Below are 9,790 nucleotides of genomic sequence, written 5' to 3' on the forward strand. Positions count from 1 at the left end.
TATATATATATATATATATATATATATGGTTTCTTGTCATTTTAATCATTTTCCACAGATAATAGGACTTTAGAACAAGGAAGAAAAAGAAATAAGCATTCTACTAACTTTCTTAGTAACTGTACACATTTGGAAAGAGAAGAAAAAAAAAGTTTAGCCGTTTCTTCACTTTGCACTAATTTATAGCAGATCACTCCAGTGAAAATTGTTGAAAGTTGTTGAAATGTTCATTTCACTGCTAAGCTGCTGCTCATTCACTGTCTGAAAGCTGTACAAAACGAAATGTCGTTTTGTATACACTGTGTATATAAAATGAATATAAAAGTTGTCTAAGTATAAGTCTAAGTCTTCTTTGGGTTGTTTTTATTTTTGGCTTCTTATAAGAAGAACTTTAAAACATAATAGCACTGCAGCTTTAAAAGCACAACTTTATAAAAACGTTTGTACTTTATTATAATTAACTAGCCTCAAACAGCCAACATTTTTACTGAAAAATAAATTCTTGCTCATTTTTACTATTACAAAAGGTCACATAACAGCTACACTGGGAAAAAAGTTAAATCTAGATAAGTAATTGTTTCTTAAAATAAGTGCATTTGTTCTTGGATTGATGAGGTAAAAGATACATCTTTCCAATGGAACAAGACAATTTACACTAAAATAGAAAACACAATTGGATTGTCTCGTTTCAAGTGCATATTATCTAATTATCTTATTTCAAGAGTAAAAATACTTATTCCATTGGCAAACTATCTGATTTACCTAATCAAATTAGGGGTAAATGCACTTAATTTAATAAATTTGTACTTATTTCTAGATCGGTTTTCTAGTGTAAGAACCGTGTTGAACAAAAAAAAAGAAAAGAGATAAAAACTGAAATAAGGCATAAACACTTAACACCGTTACTTTAAAATAAGTTCAATTAGAACTTTGAAATTCCTCATGATTGTCGAAATAAAAATTGCCAAACTTAACAAACTTTGTTATTAAAGACATGGAGGATTATTTTCAATAAAACCCCAGAAATTAACCCCAACTAATTCAGAACCTGAGGTCCATAAATAATAAAATTCTCATATTTCCATTCATTTTTTAATTTCTTATCCAGGTGAACCTTCTTACCTTTCTCTTACTTAAAGCGGGTGATTCCTCCACACAGATCTCCCTCAGCTGTATCAGTATCACCCAGTTTGAACGTGTTTGCTTTACTTATAAAGATCCGCTGTGATCGGAAAAAGTGGGGAGAACTTTCCCATGCCTGCCTCTCTTCCCTTCTCCTCCCTCAGGAACTCCGTCCAGGAAACGTGATGCATGAACCCAGAGCGGTTCTGGGTAACTGCGCTCCGACGCTGCGCCCTGGAAGCCTGTTTAATCAAGGCTGCCATTAATTGCGCCTATTGTGCTTTGTTTAGCTTTAAAGTCTGGATGAGACTGGGCAACAAATAGACGAATCAAGGCTATAAAAAGAAATTCGTTTTCAAATTAAAAAAGAAAAATTGCTCCTGTTTTTAAAATAGATATGTTCTGGCAAAGGTATTTCAGCAATTATTTTGGCCATTTTAACCAATTTAAACCTGTTAAAAATAATACTAATAAAAACCCTCCCCGGTCAGCTTTGTGCTTTTTAGGATTTTAATTCTCATTTATGTTCTTACGCCTTTATTATTGAGGAATAATGTGTCATTTTCTTTATCTAAATAATCTCTCAGTCTGTAATTTAGCATTGCACCACATAATGGCGCCACTTACCTTATTTCCACTGAACACGTGGCTTCAATGAAGCACTGCACATAGTTGAAGATGGTACAGATTACATCCTTGTATATTTCTCCCCCTGTATACCTGTCTAAATATATATATTGTATCTCGCAAAAGTTTTCACATCCCTTTAACTCTTTTTTTTTTCAAATTTTTTTTTCTTTTCCTTTATATGATGGAATAGAGTAAAGCCGTCTTTAACTTTGAAGATGAGGAAACATCAATTTTTTTTTAAAGCTGTATGAAAACATAAATCTTAAAAGTGTGGAGTGTGTTTGTATGTTTGCTTTACCTGTTAGGTTAAAGATAGGGTGAAGCCTTTTGGTTCAGGGGGCGCTCCTAAAGACCTTCTATGACTGTTGTGGCATCAGCCATCTTTTATTGAACTGTCTGTGTGAACATTGGCTTATCTGTAGCTGAATAAGCTGATCAGGAAGGCCAACTCTGTGACTGGAAGTCCTCTAGACTCAGTGCAGGAGGTGAGAAACAAAATGATCCTAACTAAATGAACATCTCTGTTGGACAATGCCTCACGCCCCATGCATGAAGCTGGTGCTGAACTGGAGAGCTCCTTCAGTAACAGACTGCTGCACACTAAATGCACCAAGGAGCGTTATCACAGATCCTTCCTCCCAGTAGCTGGAAGACTTTATAACCATTACTGTTCCCAACAATCTCAATAAGTTGTTACATTCATGCTGATTTTGCACAATTTCTATCTTAGCAGGTTAAATAATATGCTGCTGTCATTTTGCACATCTCTGAAGTTGCTGCTATTTTCATTTATCTATTACTGTAAGAATGTCCATAGCTGTATATTGGTTATATATCCTCCAGGTGCACAGTTATTATAGTGTTAAAACACTTTACATTACAGTATTTTATTATCTTTTAACCCCTTCACTATTATATTTGTTTGACTATTTTTCTATAATCTTTGTGCTGCTGTAAACACCAGTATTTTCCCATTGTGGGACAATAATGGGATTTTCTATTCTATTCTAATCTCTGCCTTAGACTCAACATTTTTGCAGCCTATCAGAGCATAAGACTGACATGAAATGTTTAAATGTTGAAATCATGTCAGCCTAATAAAAAAACCTTTGTTCAATGTCAAAAAGAAATTCATCATCAAAGTGGAAACGGGGGTTGCTAACACACCATAGATTCAACATTATTTTTTAGTTTTACGTCTAATCACCATTATTTTAATATTAACCCCAGTTTTTATTTTTTTGTTTGTTTGTGTGATTTTCCCCCCCAGGATATCTTTGGATTGCTTTCATCCTTTGATGTCTTTAACTGTTTCCCCAATTCCTTGCACCTGCAGAGAAAAGCATTCCCTCCAGTAGGATGGCGCCACCAACATGATTCCAAAATTATGTCTAGAGTTGGCGTTCTGCAAATAGCATTCTGCACATACAGTTCAAACTTTATCTTAGTTTGTCTTGTGGGTCTTATAGAATGTATGGCTATACATTCTATAAGACCCACATGGCTATTCTAATGCATAATTATAGTTTTATCCAAATGATTCCATTTCAATTCTGATTATATGTTCTGCTCAAGGGTGATCTTTTGGGCAAGTCTTCAGACATAAAAAACAGGCCTTCCCAGATAAATCACTTATCCATTACATGGTTTTCAGCCCTCGTTATCTTCTTGCCCCTGCTCCATAAAGCTAAATTAGGGGAGTTCATTATTAATCGTATTTTCTGCCTTGAACTATGGAATTCCCATGGAGTTCTTCTTTGTTGATTATTGCTCTCTTTGGGCGGCTGGTTTGTGTAGACAGGTGAGCATGTCTTATTAAATTTGCACTAAGATCTTCAGGCGATGGACTGATGTGTTTGATGATGTGTTTGATGTTTAAAGTGTTGCAAATTGATCATAACCTTGCCCGGATTTTAAATTCTCAACATCCTTTCTGAGTCTTGCTCGGACTTCACAAAGCTGTCTTCACACAATACTGAAACAAACTAATACTCTTATACACACGTGAACTCTTTACCTAGCAGGGGAACGCTAACAGTTTTTTAATAGTTGGATTACAACCCATCCTCACCACCTTCTACAGAAGCACCATAGAGAGCGTTCTGACCAGCTGTCTCACTGTGTGCTGTGGAGGCTGCAGCGTCTCAGACTGGAAGAATATGAGGAGAGCAGAGAGGATCATTGGGGCTCCTCTTCCCTCCATTAAAGACATTTCATCCCAGCGCTGTGTATCCTGAGCCTGTGACATTATATCACACCCCCATCATAGACTGTTCTCCCTGCTGCCCTCTAGAAAGAGGCTTTGCAGCATCCAATGCAGGTCCAGCAGATTCCAGAACTTCCCCACCACCATTACATTGCTGAATGTTGTATAAAATGGAGTAAAAAAAAAAAAAGTGCTGAATGTTGGAATCTGTAAATCATATACCAGTCTGATGTTTACATTTGATCACTGCTGCGCTTTAAAAATGGAAATGTCATGAGAGCTGTACTGAACAAAATGTATTTTTGTACATACTCTGTGTTTATAAAATGACAATAAAGTCTGTCTACGTCAAAACACAAGATGACAGAGGTAGAATGTGGTAAAAAGAGTATTTTCATATCGCCGAATATGGCATAACTTGATGATACAAAGGTATGTAAAGTTATTCAGTAGCAGAAATCACATCTCAAGTGCTGTTTACAATGATTTGATTTTGCTTGCTCATTACTCACAACACATCCATACATTTGAAAAACTTTATCTGAAATTGATAAAAAATAGTTACCACTATTTACAAGTATTAATTTAATATACAGAGTTATATGTTTTGTAATCTTATAATCAGCTCCATTCTAAAACAGTCCACATTCTCTGCAATAATGGCATATCTGGAACCTTTATTTTGAGGTGTTTATGGCACTAGTTGCTTGTTTATTGTTAAGTGGGCTGACAGGAAAGAAGGTATAAGAGAGGAGGGAGACAAGTAGCTGAAATCGAACCTGTGTCGGCCCCATCAAGGTCCAAAGCCTTCATATATGGATCATGCACACCAACCACTGCACAACCACATTACACCCATCTCTGGAACCTTTAAATGTTGTCAAAAACCTGGGGTAGCATTTTTCTCAACACACTAGGGACGGCAGAAATAAGAAGGGTGGGCATTTACAGCCTAACAAATTCATTTTATACACCAACTTCACATTCAACGTCACAAAATTTTGAGGAAATTTATCAATGATTCGTATTTGACAAAACGTACGAAACGTAAAGGAGTATGAATGATTTGGCAGGTCACTGTTGTTTCATATAAAACTAATAACATTGAACAAGTACACTTTTTTTCAAGTATAAATAAAGGATGTTATATACTGGTGTTGTTTATTTGACACACACTGCCAAAAAAACACAATTGGTTCCTGAAATATTTTTTTTATTGCAGAAACTTTTCCCTGACAACAATGAAAAAGCAAAAAACAAGCAAACAAAAAGGCTGATTTGGCTTTCGTAGCTCTAACAAAGGTAAATCTAATGTGAAAATTTGGTTTGGTGGCGTCACAAGGGCTGATCAGCTGGTTTTAGTAAAAAAGAAGGCAGAGGAGCATCGTTTGAGAGATAATAGTCAAATTTGACTAATGCGTCTGACCCCAAGAGCATGAGTAATGCAGTAGATGGCCAATCTTAAGCAAAACCTTTAGAATAACCTTTAATAAGGATTTGTTGTCAGTTTCCTTTTTTTCTCTCTGATGTTTCTAAGTATATTTTAATGCTTGTAAATGATTAAATGTAGCATTCTGCTTTAATCATCTAAAATATTGTCTAAGGCGCCACTGCATGCAGTCGTCCTACTTGCTTCTGATTGGGATCTTCTCATGGCCTTGCCTGTGCTGCAGGTCCCGACATGATGTGGCTAAATGGCAGCATTGGGATCATAATAACCCCAGCAGTTAATGTTAGATAATTTAAGAAAAAATCATCTCACTTTGGGCCTCCTTTACCTTTGATGACTAAACATTAATCTCCTTTATGAGCAGCATATTTCCCTAAACCCCGTTTATGCTCAAACTGCTACGTAATTTCCTCGCTTTCATGCCAAATATTCCCAAAGAGTTTAAAGTTAGATTTTGTGGTGACTCAGAACATTGGATAAAATTGTCTAATGCTTCCGGAATCACTCTATCACAGCCTGACCCTGCTGAATCATTTAACATTAAATGGCTGTTTAAATAATGAGAAGCAGTCCACTGCATCATTTAGGAGGAGAGAAACTTGCTACCAGGAAAAACAATCTGATACCATATTCGTACAGTATCTGCTTGTTACATACAAACCTAATTCACTCTGTTCAAACTTTTGTTTGTTTTGGATGGAAAACACTTTTCAGCACATTTCAACACTGTAAAAAGATAAAGAACATTATTTTTCTCACTGACATTAAGCAAGACTTCACAATTAAGTCATTAAGAAGTATCAAAATAATTTCTATGTATTAAATGCCAGAAGGAGATAATTTTTAATTGTGAAATATTTTTTATTAGGTTAAATGTTTTTATATAAAACAAGGTTAGGTCTACTATGATTTGAACTAATTTGAAAAAGTCAAGATAATAACTTTATGGACGGCTGAATTACATCTGAGGGAAATGGAGGCACACCTGTAGATTTGTTCTATAGAAAAAAACAACCTTGTCAGAGACTAGTGGGATTTTACGAGTCTGGTTTATGTTCTGGTACAATTTCCAAATACCTAAAGAGGCCACAGTTATTTATTTGAACAATTAGTTTAAAGACTATGAGGATCTTCACCAACATTCTCAGGCAGGAGAGAGGTTCTTTGTATGCGGTTGCACTTGTTTGAAGGTGAAATGTGTGCAAGGTTGCTGGATGAAGCTGGTAAGAGTCATTTTCCACAGTAAAACAAGTCCTGCTCTTACATGGGCTGAAAGACCACTCAGCAGAAATCTTTTCCATTTCTCCCAAAGTAACATAAACATTCAAATAAAGATAATAAATCTATTTATTAGGGGGAAAAAAACATACATTTTTGTAGACACATGCTATGTTTTGATGGCTAAAACTGAAGTGCTTTTGCAAAATAATCATCCTTACTTTGAAATGAGAGTTAAATGAAAGAACATTTGACTGCAGCTCTCTTCTGAGTATTCTGAATTCCACTCCACCCATCGTAAGAGTGGCATTAGTTTGAAGAGACACATTAGTTTTGCATGACGCAATGTTCTTAGGATATGTGAGGAACAAACAGGATACTACTGATAATATTTTGAACGCTATACTACTCTAGTGCAGTTAACCCTCCTTAGTAAAACATGGAATGATTATGTGAGGATAAGTGAGACTTAATGGGCTCTCTGTTGTGTTCCAGTGTCATAGTTATTGGGAATAATGGTGAGACCGGCACATGGATGCTGCAGAATCCAAATCCTGGTTAGAACTTGAGCATCAACCTAAATGTGTCAGTTTGATTGCTGCTAAAAGTTTTATTTTACAGTTTTTGTCATCTTTATTGTAGTGAATTACAGGTAGATTGGGCTCACTATGCAGCACTTGTAAATCCCTTTCTAGTGTACCACCCTGCAGAGTCTCCATGCTTCTTCACTCAGACATTTCTCCGGAGATCCTTCTGCTTAAACAACAACTCGATTTGGCATTAATCTCAGTTTTACAAACTCTACTTCAGGCTGCAGGGTTGATTTGGGATACTTTGTCCTCTTTGAGCTCTGCTATGCAGTAATTTGTGAGTTTTTTTGCTCCAGAAATAACATAATCATAATCAAATAGTTCCATTTGTCATATATCTTTTTTTGCATACTCCTGTATGTATGGAAAAATTATAAAAGAATATTGATACATTCGGTTTAAAACAAGACACTTGACATTGTATTTAAGAAAAGAATACAAACAGTTTCAGTCAATAATGTGAGAAGAACATGTTTGTAAGAATCTGGTTGTGTTTTTCTGGACTTGTGACTCATTCTGGGTTTTATTTTGACCAAAACCTCTAAAATTAGGTAAAATGGACAACTGTAAATAAGTATCCTATAATTATTATCCCAATTAGTAGGGTTTAGGTCTGCATATCTTATAAGCACATATCATGACAAGAATAGCTGCAAAGCTGTGTGTGTAATTGTCTTGAAGGTGCTTGCAGCTCTACAGAGCGGTAATATGATCAACTCCTCTGTTTGGACAGCACACAAGCTTCTCCTCCATTTGTGTTTATTAGGATCCATTTTTTATTTTCAGGAGGAGCCCTGGCACCGAACAGGCTTTGTTTACTTATGTGTCTTCACAACTGAACTGAACATGCTGAATATGTTGTTAAAGCCCTATATCTTCTTTCCCCTCCCTGAAAATTTTCATTTACATGCCCAAATATAACTCACACTTGGAATGCTATTAGAAAAAATCTGTTTTTAACATTTAACATTCTTGAGAAGATGGGGATGAAATACTGCTGGTAGCCTAGATTTTCAGGTTTAAATCATTTTCTGCAAACGCTCTTCTGCACGCTGCTATCAGCATGTAACCCCATTGGCCCTCTGATGTCAATATGAAATTGGAGCTGTGAAACATTGTAAACCTGACTCCAATTCAAACAAAGATACTGCAAGATAAAATGGGTTCAAAGACTGTTCCTCTTGTTATGCTCCACATGTTAGGACAGTCTTCATCAGTCCAACATGCAAAAGTCATATTGCTTTTCCTAGAGAGAAGTCAGGTCCCAAAAATTACTCATAATCATCTTTCAATATGCAGATTTAAAGAAAGAAGGGTTGCAAAATATCCCTGACTGCTACACCAAGCAGACCTTTATCAAAAAGCTGGTGAATTGACAGTGAATCATCCTGACAGATCAGCGTCTTGCTCTTTTCTTTGGTCATTACATCTATAGATGAATGTCTCAGAGGGAAGTGGGGACAGCTGACAGAGAGTAATGGAACTGCTTCTATTCAGGAGGTATGTTACGTCTCCCTGTGTTCTGGCAAATCAGGGAGAGATGGGGGCTGCATAAACCCCCCCCCTTCGAATTGCCAGCTACAATTTCCATTAGCTCCTCTCGCCCGGAGATATTTTCATTTACAATTTCCACTGGAGTGTGATGTCATGAGGATAACAATAGTTCCATGCATACTGTAAGCCATTGTGCTACTTTTGATTTAAACTTGGATTTTAAAAAGGAATCCCAGGAAATACTCCAACAAAATACAGCTCAATTTGTTGTTAATAAGAGTAATTTGCATTAAAGAAGAATCAGCTGTTTTAACATGAGTGTTTAGAGCTTCAAAGGGTTTTCTGTAGGTTTCTGTTGGATGAAAACTCAAGGAACACAATATATCTTGAGACAGATGAGTCCTCACAGGTTAAGCTGTAGCTAACAAATGGCTAAATCCATTCACCTGACAGAGGAAGGAGAATACTGGGGATCCTACAAATCATGTTTATGTTTCTGGGGATTTTTTTCTACATGAATAAATAATAGCAAGAGTATTGAATCACTTTTGCTTTACTAAATGATGAAGTGCTTGGAGGAAAAGAAGCTGCACCTTTTATGAACTCTATTTTTCGTTCTGACTTGTTACAGCTCTGTACATTTAAAAGGAAAACATATTTTTAGCTACACCATCAGCTTGCCAACACTTAAACTTCCTAAAGATGATTTAGTTGGTCGTCATAGTATTTAATAATTAAATTCATGGCTTATACAGAGTTTGTGCTTTCTGCACATAAAATTTGAACTTGCCTAAAGAAATATCTCAACATCTGCCAGAGGGACTAAAGAGACTGAAGAGACCGGACCAGTTTCTTTAACTTTTTAACAATTGAATTGACATGCAATATGATGAGTCATACTGTAAGCCAAAGTTAGCAGCCCTTTATTACAACAGATTAGCAGATCACATATTCTTAGGGTAGATTTTTCAACCTTCCTTAAAAAAAAACCACACACACACTTTTTTGGACTATTGGCTCTCACTTTTTTATTCTTGAGCTAAACCTGGTGAATTCTTGGCTACACATTTTAAAAGGAAA

The 9,790-nt window shown here is 36.0% G+C and overlaps 1 protein-coding gene across 1 annotated transcript in view; it reads right to left on the reverse strand.

Moving 5' to 3' along the window:
- gja4 (gap junction protein alpha 4) overlaps positions 1-1,264 on the reverse strand; it is an 8,680-nt gene extending 7,416 nt beyond the window's left edge. The window contains exon 1 of the mRNA XM_015400628.1: positions 1,123-1,264. The gene's annotated coding sequence lies outside the window, so the exon portion shown is untranslated. The remainder of the gene's footprint in view (positions 1-1,122) is intronic.
- Between the last annotated feature and the right edge of the window lie 8,526 nt (positions 1,265-9,790).

This window comes from Cyprinodon variegatus, unplaced genomic scaffold, assembly GCF_000732505.1.
Source record: "Cyprinodon variegatus isolate N-32 unplaced genomic scaffold, C_variegatus-1.0 Scaffold1126, whole genome shotgun sequence".
NCBI lineage: Eukaryota > Metazoa > Chordata > Actinopteri > Cyprinodontiformes > Cyprinodontidae > Cyprinodon > Cyprinodon variegatus.